The following is a 14,638-nucleotide window of genomic DNA, read 5'->3' as shown; positions in this document are numbered from 1 at the left end:
TGTCATCTCAACGTTTTCTTTGAGGTATAGCTTGTTTCCCCTCTGTTTTCAAGCTTGTAGTCTCTTTTAGCTTGATGGAAGTCCTTTTTGAGCTTTTCCCCAAGCTTGTTTGTGCATTGTGGGTTGTAATAAGTTGTTAGCCTGTAGATCTAGGCATGATTTAGTCCCTGGAGCTTGGATCTAATGCCTTTATGGGGTCATATTGCATGAAAGCCCTAGATCTACCTCTTTTGGTGCATTTTGAGCCCTAAAATCCATATTGGTGAATATCTACACGTAAAGTTGGAAACTTTACGTGTGATTCGTGTCTTAGAAGCCCAGATCTATGAATGGCATGGACTGGAATTGAGCAAATCGGTGTATTTAATGGATGCATGGCGACGACTCGGCGAGTCGTTTATGTGACTCGGCGAGTCTGCTCGCGAGTCACCGAATTGGTCCCTTTATGCTGTATCGAGTTTGAGCCGTGAGTCACAGGAGGTGACTCGGTGAGTTGGAAGCTGAACTCACCCATGGTAGGACTCGGCGAGTCATGGCCTGACTCGGCGAGTCCAAGGCAATCTTCATAGATCAAGAACGGACTCGGCGAGTTGTTCATACAACTCGGCGAGTCTAAGCATGAGTGTTCTTCAGATGACGATGAACTCGACGAGTTGTTCATACAACTCGGCGAGTAGGACGAAGAACTTCAATGTCAGTTTAGAAGAAGAACTCGTCGAGTCATAGCCTAACTCGACGAGTAGAATCAGGGACTCAGGTCAATCGTTTGGATAGGGACTCGGCGAGTTGGAGAGCCAACTCGGCGAGTCGGGTCAACTGAAAGTTGACTCTGATTTTGACGTAGGGCTAGATCAGGGGTAAAATGGTCTTTTTACCCAAAGGACAGTTAGCAGTGTGTGATTGAGTATGTTGTGGGAATTGCAGTCGGAGGAGTTCCGGAGCAGCAGCAGCAGTCAGTCAGTTCCCGATCAGTTCAACAGTTACTTTGAGGTGAGTCGCCTTCCAGTAGCGGTGGGTCTAAGGCCACAATGCCGGCCCACCAGTAGGAGATGTGTGATTAGGTGATTGTCTTTGTGATATTCATCTAGGGTTGCTAGACTATGTGATATATGTGTTATGTGGTAGTAGTAGGGGTGAGATAGTCCCTAGTATCCGGTCGAAAGGACCGAAGGGGAGGCCAGCACCCAGATATGCTAGGTAGTATCCGGTCGAAAGGACCGAAGGGGAGGCCAGCACCCAGATATGCTAGGCAGTATCCGGTCGAAAGGACCGAAGGGGAGGCCAGCACCCAGATATGCTAGGCAGCATCCGGTCGAGAGGACCGAAGGGGTAGGTCGGGCACCCAGATATGCTTGACAAATTTGCATATGTTAGGTGATTATGTAGTATGTGGTACAGTGGGGGAACTCACTAATCTTTGTGCTTACGTTTTACAGTTTTGTTTTCAGGTACGTCTTTACCGAAGGGGATGGAGCTGGCGCGGTAGCGGCACATCATGCACACACTCTAGTTTCCGCATTTACGAGATTTACTGGGATTTGTACTCTGATATTTTGATGGGTTGATGGTTTAGCTTTTAAACATGGTTTGCATTGTGTTGTGTTTTGATCAAACAATGTTTTAATTATTAATGTTTTCTAAAGTAAGGTTTTAAAACGAAATTTTTGGATGTGAAAATTGGGTCGTTACAAGTTGGTATCAGAGCCCTGGTTTGAGGGATTCGGACTCACCTTCGGGGTGTCTGAACTCAAATCGAGGGATTAAAAGATTTTTAGAAGAAAATGTTTTCTAAAATGGAGAAAAGAGTTTAAGAAAGAACAAAAGTGTGTGTGATGTGCGCGACCGGCCGAGCTCAAGTAAGTATTCCCCAAAGTACCCATACAAGTTTATGATTATGTTTATCAGCTTTTGTAGAACAGCATGCTAGAATAGGACTAAGCATCTAGGAATGATGCCTTATGTGTCTGCCTTATGTGTTCCACCTATATGAGAATTGCATGCTAGAATAGAGTAGACAGCAGTAGGGTAGCCTGTTAGGGTGTGCCTAGTAGTATGAGTTAGCACGGTGTGCTAGTCCAGTTTCTCTCCAATAGAGTGGAATTGCTTGACGTTGTTTCCCTCGTCTGAATGCTTCTTGCTTCGTGCTACGTGGGACTCCGAATAATGGGAATTAGTCGTTAGGCGAATACGTCACATCATATGTGGTTAGAGTTGAATAATCTTAGAGTGCCGGATTTGATCCTACTACGCAGCTCTTGTTTGAGTCCAACCGTTGTAGGTGCGAGTCGGATACTCGAAGGATTATCTGAGTCTCGTCGCATGTGATGGTATTCGGGTGATGGCTAATTGGCATTACGACGAGGCCTGCAGCAGCTGAGGACTGGATTGAGAAGAGCCGGAGATTTCCCTAGGGCGAGCCGGGGATGAGCATAGTAGTAACCAGCCTTAGCGTAAGTGACCTGGTGGGGTCAAGGTAGTCCTTGAAGAAGGTACGGATAGATGTGGAAGGTAGTATGGGCCCGTACTACTGAAAGCAGAGGATCCGTACCCGAACCGAGGAAGGCCAAGACCAGACCAGGGAACTTGTAAATAGCTGTGATCCCTCAGGAAGCATCAGTATATCTAATGATTGTTGTGATATATTGCAGAATGGTGGTACTTCGATCGAGGCTGGTGGATAGCGGAGAGGGATCGGGTTCGGGGTCGGGTTCCGAGCCGGTAGATGAGGGGCTACGTGAGTTCATCACGTCAGAGATCACCAGGGGTATCCTTGAAGTCGACCCCCATTATCTTCGGGTCGATCAAGGAAGGGATCATGGAGTTGATGGAGGATCGCCTGCAGGCATTCAGGAGTGATTTGGCTTCTAGCCAGTCGGGGTCGCGCACACTGTCCTTCAAGGACTTCAGGGGCAGTGGTGCGCCGGATTTCCATGGGGTAAAGGACCCCATTGCTGCCAGGCGATGGATTGCAGACATTGAGTCTGCACAGTTGACTAACTTCTGCCCCGAGGGGTCGAAGGTGAGATATGCAGCGGGGTGTTTACGGGACCGAGCCCGGGATTGGTGGGAGTCAGTGGGTGACTCGTTGGGAGCCTCAGCTATCGAGGCTATGACCTGGTCAGACTTTGTGACCAGGTTCAGGGTAGAGTATGCACCGGCTGTCGAGCTTCAGCAGCTGGCCAGGGAGTTTTTGGATATGAGACAGACGACGGAGACTGTGGCGGAGATCACCGCCAAGTTCCGGAAGAGGGCATTGTTGGTGCCCCAGTATGCTGGTGACGAGGATATGAGGAGGACTCGTTATCACGATATGCTTCGAGATGACATCCGAGAGCATGTTAGCTTTTCGGCTTGCCCTACCTTGGACTCTATGATGGCCAGGGCGAGGGAGAGGGATATAGATTTGGAGCACATCCGGAAACGGAAATTAGAGGAGGGACAGATAGCAGGGGCTTCGGGAAAGAAGCCCAAGGGATCAGATATGGGGCCGAAAGGCCAACAGGGACGGGGACGCTGCCGGAAATGCGGCAAGGCCCACGAGGGGGCGTGTAGGATGGGATCCTCGAGCTGCTACAAGTGCGGCAAGTTTGGGCACATAAGCAGAGATTGCACTGCTCCTGCAGCAGTTATTCAGACATTGGAGTTTCTGCGTTTCCACTGCAACCATAGGGGCCACAAGAAGGCCAATTGCCCCCTGTTGACAGTTTCAGCGCCGGTGAAGGAGCCAGCTCCAGCGACCCTGCGGATCACGGATGGCCGACAGGGCAAGGCAGAGGCTCCGGTGGTGAGGAGCCGAGCATTCCAGCTGACTACCGAGGAGGCACGCGCCGTGCCCGATGTGGTGACGGGTATGATTCTTTCCTTCTATCTTTTGTTTTATGATGTTATGATATTGATATGTGCTCCGTGTATGTATATATATATATATATCTATATATATATATATATATATATATATATATATATATATATATATATATATATATATATGCATTAGGATCGTTCCACATGAACGACATCCCAGTTCAGGTATTGTTCGACTCGGGTGCATCCTGATCGTTCGTTTCTCTTGCGCTTAGCAAGAGGTTCCATGAGACTTCAGGCGAGATAGATTGCCCGATAGAGGTAGAGATTGTTGATGATCGATCGGTGCGAGCATCGATGGTGTTCCGAGATTGCGTTCTGCGACTGTTTGAGGAGCGTTACCTGGTGGACTTGGTTCCCATTCCATTGCGTGGGAACAAGGTGATTATTGGCATGGATTGGTTGAGCCATAATGGGGCGGTGATAGACTACGCGCAACAGCTAGTGCGAGTCAGGACCCCGAGCGGGGGAGAGTTAGTGATTCATGGCGAAAGGCTGCAGTGTGGACCCGCTGTGTGTTCGGCAGCGAGGGCTAGGCGCTATCTTCAGCCCGGATACGCAGGTTATGTCGCGTATGTGATGGATACCCGGGAGGCGGGTAAAGCGACAGTGAGCGAGGTTCCGGTGGTTCGAGATTTTGCGGATGTTTTCCCGGAGGAGCTACCTGGGATACCTCCGGAGCGACAGGTGGAGTTCAGGATTGACCTTATCCCCGGTGCGGCTCTGATAGCCAAAGCACCGTATCGATTGACTCCTCCCGAGATGCAGGAGTTGTCTGCGCAGCTGCAGGAGCTGCTAGACAAGGGATACATTCGTCCGAGCAGTTCGCCTTGGGGAGCCCCGATCCTATTTGTGAAGAAGAAGGATGGGCCGCATTGGATGTGTATAGATTACTAGGAGCTGAACAAGGTGACGGTGAAGAACCGTTACCCACTCCCGAGGATTGATGACCTCTTTGACCAGCTTCAGGGAGCATCTTGGTTCTCCAAGATTGACTTGCGTTCGGGTTATCATCAGATGAGAGTCAGGGAGGAGGATACGCAGAAGACCGCGTTTCGGACACGTTATGGCCACTATGAGTTTGTGGTGATGCCGTTTGGGCTCACCAATGCTCCTGCCGCGTTCATGGATCTCATGAACCGTGTTTGCAGACCGATGCTAGATCAGTTTGTGATAGTCTTTATCGATGACATCTTGGTTTATTCCAAGACTCAGGAGGAGCATGAGGAGCATCTGAGGGAGGTGTTGGAGACCCTGAAGAGGGAGAGCTTGTATGCCAAGTTCTCCAAGTGTGAGTTCTGGCTGCGCAAGGTGCAATTTCTTGGGCACCTCGTCAACCAGAACGGGATTCTGGTCGATCCGGCCAAGGTCGAGGCCGTGATGAGATGGGAGGTTCCGAAGTCTCCATCCGAGATTCGGAGTTTCCTGGGATTAGCGGGCTACTATCAGAGATTTATCCAGGATTTCTCCAAGATAGTCGTACCCCTGATGCGGCTGACGAAGAAAGCCGTGGTCTTTCAGTGGGGACCCGAACCGTAGGCTGCATTTGAGATGCTGAGACAGAGATTGTGTGAGGCGCCGATCCTAGCCCTGCCAGAGGGCATAGAGGATTTTGTGGTTTACTGTGATGCGTCCATTTCAGGGTTGGGCGCAGTTCTGATGCAGAGGGGCCATGTCATTGCCTACACTTCGAAGCAGCTCAAGCCTCACGAGGCGAACTACCCGACGCACGATTTGGAGTTGGGGGCTGTGGTCTTCACCCTCAAGATTTGGCGACATTACCTCTACGGGGTTCGTTGTACCATCTACATGGACCACAAGAGTCTGAGGTATCTCATGGACCAATCAAATCTGAACATGAGGCAGCGTCGGTGGTTGGATGTGGTGAAGGATTATGATTGCGAGATCCTTTACCACCCGAGGAAGGCCAACGTGGTGGCCGATGCGCTTAGCCGCAAGGCGGCGCCGATCAGGGACGTATGCATGAAGATAACCGTAGTGACTCCCCTATTGGAGCGAATTCGGGAGGCTCAACTGGAGGCTATCAAGGAGGAGCATCGGAAGAGCGAGCGCGTGGTGGGTCAGGTGTCCTCCTTTGATTATGATAGTCAGGGACTATTGACACTACACCATAGGGTGTGGGTGCCGTATCATGGGGGCGTGCGCCAGATTTTGATGGATGAGGCGCACAAGTCCCGATTCTCTATTCATCCCAGGGCGACGAAGATGTATAGGGATCTCCGTCTGGACTATTGGTGGCCCTGCATGAAGCGGGATGTGGCATGGTACGTTGAGCGGTGCTTGACCTGCAGGAAGGTCAAGGCCGAACATCAGAGACCGAATGGTAAGATGCAGCCGTTGGACATTCCACTGTGGAAATGGGAAGATATCACCATGGATTTTATTACAAAGTTTCCCAGGACCGCGCGTGGAGTGGATTCGATTTGGGTCATCGTGGACCGACTGACCAAGAGTGCTCACTTTATTCCAATTCAGGAGAGCATATCGGCCGAGAAATTGGCCGATATCTATATCAGGGAGATCGTGGCGCAGCACGGGGTGCGGTATCGGTGATCTCGGACAGGGATGTGCGTTTCACTTCCAGATTTTGGAAGAAGTTTCATGATGAGTTGGGCACTCGATTGCATTTTAGCACCGCCTTTCACCCGCAGACGGATGGTCAGAGTGAGCGGACCATCCAGACTTTGGAGGACATGTTGCGGGCGTGTGTGTTAGATTTCGGTGGTAGCTGGGATACCTATCTTCCCTTGGCTGAGTTCTCATACAACAATAGCTACCACGCGAGTATCGACCGACCACCATTCGAGCCGTTGTACGGGCGGAGGTGCAGAACCCCGATATGCTGGGGTTAAGTTGGCCAGAGAGTCATGGGAAGCACCGAGGTGGTGCTCGAGACGACCGAGAGGATCCAGCAGGTTCAGAGCAGACTTCAGACTGCTCAAAGTCGGCAGAAAAGTTACGCCGACAAGCGTCGATCCGACATGGAGTTCCAAGTCGGGGATATGGTTCTCCTGAAAGTGTCGCCTTGGAAAGGCGTCATTCGATTCAGGAAGCGGGGCAAGTTGGACCCAAGATTCATCGGGCCGTTTAGGGTTGTAGCCCGGGTGGGCAAGGTGGCGTATAGGCTGGATCTGCCAGCCGAGCTCAGTCAGATCCATAGCACTTTCCATGTTTCTCAGCTACGGAAGTGCCTAGTGGACGATTCAACGGTGGTACCGTTGGAGGATATTCAGGTTGATGACAGCTTGAATTATATTGAGCGCCCAGTCACAAGACTCGACAGGAAGTCGAAGGATTTGAGGAACAAGAGGGTAGAACTAGTGAAGGTGCAATGGCAGCACCGCAAGGGTTCGGAATGGACTTGGGAGCCGATGGATGAGATGATGGAGCATTACCCCGAGCTGTTTCAGGATCGAGCAACAGACTTCGAGGACGAAGTCTAAAATAAGTGGGGGAGATTTGTAGCACCTGGTTCCTGGTATGTAAATCTTATTTGAGTATTTCACATTTTAGCCTTGGACTCGACGAGTCATATGTCCGACTCACTGAGTAGGGACGAGACTCGGGACACGTTTAAGTTGGCGACTCGGTGAGTCCATATCCTGGACTCGGCGAGTCACCGCTGCTGGGTGAAACCCTAAATTTCAAGGATTTGCACCCCATTTAAACCCTCATTTCCGCCCCAAACTCGCCCCCATTCACCCTCAGAGCTCCCAACACCGTTTATACCCTTATTTCCTTGAGAGATTGAAGTGTTTTGGTGTGTTCTTGAAGATTTTGAGGAGGAAGAAGAGTAGATCAAGAAGAGGAGAAGGAGGCCAGGCATCTTTGTGTCATCTCAACGTTTTCTTTGAGGTATAGCTCGTTTCCCCTCTGTTTTCAATCTTGTAGTCTCTTTTAGCTTCATGGAAGTCCTTCTTGAGCTTTTCCCCAAGCTTGTTTGTGCATTGTGGGTTGTAATAAGTTGTTAGCCTTTAGATCTAGGCATGATTTAGTCCCTGGAGCTTGGATCTAATGCCTTTAAGGGGTCATATTGCATGAAAGCCGTAGATCTACCTCTTTTGGTGCATTTTGAGCCCTAAAATCCATATTGGTGAATATCTACACGTAAAGCTGGAAACTTTACGTGTGATTCGTGTCCTAGAAGCCCAGATCTGTTAATGGCATGGACTGGAATTGAGCAAATCGGTGTATTTAATGGATGCATGGCGACGACTCGGCGAGTCTGCTCGCGAGTCACCGAATTAGTCCCTTTATGTTGTATCGAGTTTGAGCCGTGAGTCACAGGAGGTGACTCGGTGAGTTGGAAGCTGAACTCACCCATGGTAGGACTCGGCGAGTCCAAGGCAATCTTCATAGATCAAGAACGGACTCGGCAAGTTGTTCATACGACTCGGCGAGTCTAAGCATGAGTGTTCTTCAGATGAAGATGAACTCGACGAGTTGTTCATACAACTCGGCGAGTAGGACGAAGAACTTCAATGTCAGTTTAGAAGAAGAACTCGTCGAGTCATAGCCTAACTCGACGAGTAGAATCAGGGACTCAGGTCAATCGTTTGGATAGGGACTCGGCGAGTTGGAGAGCCAACTCGGCGAGTCGGGTCAACTGAAAGTTGACTCTGATTTTGACGTAGGGCTAGATCAGGGGTAAAATGGTCTTTTTACCCAAAGGACAGTTAGCAGTGTGTGATTAAGTATGTTGTGGGAATTGCAGTCGGAGGAGTTCCGGAGCAACAGCAGCAGTCAGTCAGTTCCCGATCAGTTCAACAGTTACTTTGAGGTGAGTCGCCTTCCAGTAGCGGTGGGTCTAAGGCCACAATGCCGGCCCACCAGTAGGAGATGTGTGATTAGGTGATTTTCTTTGTGATATTCATCTAGGGTTGCTAGACTATGTGATATATGTGTTATGTGGTAGTAGTAGGGGGTGAGATAGTCCCCAGTATCCCGTCGAAAGGACCGAAGGGGAGGCCGGCACCCAGATATGCTAGGCAATATCCGGTCGAAAGCACCAAAGGGGAGGCAAGCACCCAGATATGCTAGGCAGTATCCGGTCGAAAGGATCGAAGGGGAGGCCAGCACCCAAATATGCTAGGCAGCATCCGGTCGAGAGGACCGAAGGGGTAGGTCGGGCACCCAGATATGCCTGACAAATTTGCATATGTTATGTGTTTATGTGGTATGTGATACAGTGGGGGAACTCACTAAGCTTTGTGCTTATGTTTTACAGTTTTGTTTTCAGGTACCTCTTCACCGAAGGGGAAGGAGCTGGCACGGTAGCGGCACATCATGCACACACTCTGGTTTCCGCATTTACGAGATTCACTGGGATTTGTACTCTGATATTTTGATGGGTTGTATGGTTTAGCTTTTAAACATGGTTTGCGTTGTGTTGTGGTTTGATCAAACAATGTTTTAATTATTAATGTTTTCTAAAGTAAGGTTTTAAAACGAAATTTTTGGACGTGAAAATTGGGTCGTTACAAAAGGCCCAACTCAAGGCCCAAACACGATTAGGGTTATGTAGGAACACTTAACCCATTAAGGACTTAATCTATTAAGACCAAAATTGCATTATGTTAATTGTAGGGGTATTATTAAGTATTATTTAGAATTTAATTAACATTTTTAACACGGGTCCCTACCAACTCCAAAAACTAGGGTTTCTTAACATTAGGGTTTTCTAAACCCTAATTAGGGTTTCCAACCCCCAAATCATGCCACTCAGATTAAATTTAATTATTATATAATTCATTTCATAATAGGTTGGTTACCACCCACTGCCACCTCAGGTATTGGTAGTCGGCAGTGGTCCATGGCGGCAGGAGGTGGCAGCCACCATTTTTAGTGGTGGTGGTTTATAACTTTTAACCCAAAATATTTTCAAAGCAATCTCGTACACACAAAACAACCCTCCAATATATAGATATACACACAACAACCCAAGGTGGCAGCTGGTGGTGGTAGAACGGTGGCAGGATGTGGCAGCTACCACCTCACGGTGGTGGAGGTGGGTTTCCTACAATTCTTCGGCCAAGAAATGCTTATACAATATCATACCATTCAACACACATGTAAACAACATAACACATGGATAGAACACGAGCATCCAACATTGAACTTGTACCCTGTTGGAATAGTGTCTAAGGCTGCAACTATATTTGGTAAGTACTTGACATGATTGAGCATGGTCCTTTTGGGTTGCCTTCACCATAGCAACTTGACATGATGATTTATAATGAGAGAAGAAATATTATTAATATATTATAAGGATAATATAAGGAATAATAATATTGTTATTTGATTAATATAAGTCATAAATTAATTAGGAATTAATTTGGTGACTTAAAGAGATTAATTGAATAAAGGGGCATAAACTGTCAATTGTATGATAGTTGTACTTTGGGCTATAATCCCTTATGGATAAGGGGTGGACGGTTTTGGGGTTTGGAAGGACCTAGAAATCGTCCAAGGCTTATCATTAGGGATATTGGATTGCTTAGGGCCTAAGTTATCCAATTAGGGTTTAAGGGTGAAACCCTAGGAGGCTCACTAGTATAAATAGACCCATGGGGTCAAGGAAATCGACACTCTTGCCTTAGAAGAAACCCTGGCCGATTTCTTGCCCTCCTATCTCTCTTTCTAATCATCGTCTTGCTAAGTTGGTGTTTGTAAGCCATTAGAGGAGTGACATTTGTGACTCTAAGCTTCAAGGACAAGAAGATTTAAGTAAGCAATTCAAGGTAATCTTTCTGATCTGATTTCATGTGTTATTATATGAATGTTTTCATTAGATCTATCAATCAAAGACTTGGATAATTGCATGTTCAATTAGAGAAACCTATATCCAAGCATTAGGGTTTGTATGTGCACATAGGAATGTTCTTATGGCTAAAACCCATCAGTGGTATCAGAGCCTTGATTGGTTTCTATTGAATTGATGCATTGGTTGCTTGATTGTTGATTGCAAAATTCAATTTTTGTCCATCTGCCTGATGAACTTGGCGAGTTCCATAGTGGACTCGGTGAGTAGGCCTCAACTCGGTGAGTCCATTGTGGTACTCGGCGAGTTCGAGCGTCAGAAGGAGCTAATTTCGGGATTTCTTGCTGTTTATCTTATGGAAACTTGCCTTTATCTTAATGGGTCAATATAAATCCGATTTTAACATATATTTGAGTATATCCTTGACCTAATTCGGGATAATCACCAATTAATTGAATAATAATTTCCTTATGTGATAATTGATTAATTATTTTAATTAAATTGGTAAATTGTTTTGCAAGAAAATCAAATATGGATAATTGTGAGATTAAATGGTTAATTTAAATTATTTGTTACTTGATCCCTTGTGTTTTGAAAAGTTAAAACTATTCCTCAAGTTTTGAAATTTAGTTTTGTGATTAAAAGTTTAATTTGGACAATTTAAATTTCAAACCCTAGAATTTTACAAGTTTAAAATTCAACCCTATACTTTATATGATTACAAGCTTAATATATATATATATATATATATATATATATATATATATGTATATGTATAATTAAAATGCTAGTCTTACCGTTAGTAGGCCTCATTCACGAAGTCGGTCTATAAGGTGGGTATAAGGTTGCTACCTATAAAATGGCGCTTAATGGGTGTACACTCACACCCACCGCTTGCCTGATCGGTGGAGGGTCGTTAGTCGAACGGGTCGGAGAGGGCAACTCTCTCTCCTCGTTAATAGTATAATATTGAATACAAAGTAACTACATGTTTTTCAAATTCCCAATCCTAGTTACTTTAGGAAAATTGAATTGATGCAATCCCATGAAATTACACTTTGCACCCTTGCTAAGAAGTTAGTGGAGCGTGTGTGGTTTACCGGCACACTAATTGGTTCTAAGCAAAGGTGGAAAAGGGTGATTCATTGTTTATCATAGTTCGGTGGAGCGTGTGTGGTTTACCGGCACATCGAATAGGTGATTGTTACAATAAAGGCACCGTGTAGATTTGCATGGTTATTCACACCCACTTTGTGATCCTCGGTATCCCAGTCACATGTGAGAGGGGCATATCGAGATTTAAACATGCCATTGAAAACTTCAATGAATCTTATCAAAATCTAGGAATTCTCAATACATTTAGAACTTAAGGTTATGTTTTTTTATGGTGGAGAATTAGTGAATTGTCATTCACTTACCTTCAAGTTGTTTGCATGTTGGATTACGGCATCCCATTTCTAATATGTAAATAGTGTTGTTGGATCTTTGCCCTAATTTCTTTTATTGGGTGATAATTAGGGATTCAAATTCTAATCAATCTTTGTCCATTCTAGTTGTAGATGTCGAACGCGAACAACGCTGCTGCTAGCTCGTTCACATTGATGAGCCTTTACCAAAAGGTGACTTTCGATGAAATGAACTTTAGCGAATGGATAAGATACATTCGCACGATTTCTCGCTACAAGGACAAGGAGTATGTCCTCGACGAAAAGCTCGAGAAGATCAGTCCAGAAATTGCTACTCCGACTGAAATCACCGCTTTTGAAACTCATGAGCGTGATGCAACGAAGGTTCATTGCATCATGATAGCCACTATGAACTCCGAATTCCAAAATTCCTACGAGGACATGTATCCGTACGAAATGCACCAAGACTTATTGGAGAGATATCATCAAAACGCGAGGCAGGAGCGTTACGAGATCTTCACTAACACGATCTCCGCTAAAATGGGACATGGAGAATCTCTAACCGTACACTTGCAAAAGATGCAAAGGTATGTCGATCGTCTTCGCAAGTTGAATGTCGACTTTGGGGAACATTTGGCTATCGACATGGTACTTCATTCTTTGCCTCCATGTTACAACCAATTTAGGATGAGCTACCACATAAACAAGGAAGAGGTCACCCTAAGTCAGCTCCAAGGTCTCCTAAGGGTTGCTGAGAGCAACCTCAAGGACAAGTCTGTTGCACCAACTCCTAATCCACCCGCTGCTCCTGTTTTGGCTATTGGGCAAGGAAGGGGCAAGAAGAGGAAGGCTCCGTCTAAGAGATACCGCAAGGGAAAGTCCCTAGATGGCTCCTCTTCTAGTGGGACCAAAGTTCATTAGGCTAAGCCCAACTCTAACCCGAAGGAGACAGAGTGCCACCATTGCCACAAAATAGGGCATTGGAAGAGAAGCTGCTCGGAATATCTGCAAGCCATCAAGGAAGGAAAGATCAAGCTATCTTTCGCAGGTATTACACAATTAAATCTAATGATTCATCTCATGCTATTTCTTGGGTCCTCGATACCGGGTGTGGTTACCACATTTGTTTTGAATTGCGGGGACTAAGAAGAAATAGATATGTGGAGCGTGGAAGAATAAATCTAATCATGGGGAACAGAAGATCGTCGCCTATGACCAAGATTGGAGTGTACTCTCTAGTGCCTAGTAATGGATTATGTTTAGAGTTGAATAATTGTTGCTACTTGCCAGAAATGGCAAGAAACATCATTTCGTTTCATGGTTTGTTTAGACAAGGATTTAGATTATCTTTTAATAATGATAATGGTTCAATTTATGCTTATCTAAATGGTGTCTTATATTTTGAAGCAATGCCATGTAATGGAATTTATGAAACTGTTATGATTGTAGATAACCTAGGAAATGATGTTTTATGTATGGATTCTTCCAATAGTATGGATAGAGCATCCTTGTGGCATTGTCGTCTTGGACATGTCAACAAGAAGCGCATAGCCCAAATCCAAAAGGATGGAGTGTTGGAGTCATTCGACCTTAGGGAGGATGACACATGCGAATCTTGTTTACTTGGAAAGATGACCAAGTCACCCTTCACTAGCACATGTGAAAGGGGTGAGGGTCTATTGGACCTTATACATACCGATGTATGTGGACCCTTTAGATCAACCACAAAGGATGGAAACCGCTTCTATGTGACTTTTACCGATGACTATAGTAGATATGGGTATATTTACTTAATCAAGCAAAAGTCAGAAACGTTTGAAAAGTTCAAAGAATTCAAAAATGAAGTGGAGAATCAATTAGGCAGGAAAATCAAGATGCTTCGATCCGATCGAGGAGGAGAGTACCTAAGTCTTGAATTCCACGACTATCTCAAAGAATGCGGAATAGTTTCGCAATTGACGCCACTTAGGACACTACAGTTGAATGGTGTGGCAGAAAGGCATAATCGAACCTTGTTAGACATGGTTCGTTCTATGATGATTCATGCTTCACTGTCTATCTCATTCTGGGGGTATGCCTTAGAAACTACCGCCCATATCCTTAACCGAGTCCCTACTAAGAAGGTTGCCAAAACACCTCACGAGATGTCGACAGGGAAATCTCCCTCATTAGCACATATCAAGGTTTGGGGTTACAAGGCTTTCGTAAGACGAGATACTCACGACAAGCTCGAACCTCGTAGTTAGCGATGTATTTTCATCGGCTACCCGCATAAATCCTTTGGATATCTCTTCTATAGACCGAGTGACAATGTTGTCTTCGTTGCGAGGAGAGGGGTTTTCCGAGAGCGAGAACTCATAAGCCAAGGAGACAGTGGGAGGAAAATTGAGCTTGAAGAGATTCAAGAATCGATTGATGAAGGAACCTCTACCGCTGGCACTCAACCCGAGGAGGAAACTCCGGTTGAACCTATTGACCAGTCCTTACCTCTTAGATGTTCCGAAAGAGTTAGAGTTCAACCCTAGTTTTATGGTTTTCATATAACTACCGAAGGGGACACGTATATTAGTGATGGTACACTAATAAA

Source organism: Lactuca saligna, chromosome 2, assembly GCF_052625555.1.
Source record: "Lactuca saligna cultivar CGN05327 chromosome 2, ASM5262555v1, whole genome shotgun sequence".
Classification (NCBI taxonomy): Eukaryota; Viridiplantae; Streptophyta; class Magnoliopsida; order Asterales; family Asteraceae; genus Lactuca; species Lactuca saligna.
Note: the sequence above shows the minus strand (reverse complement) of the source record.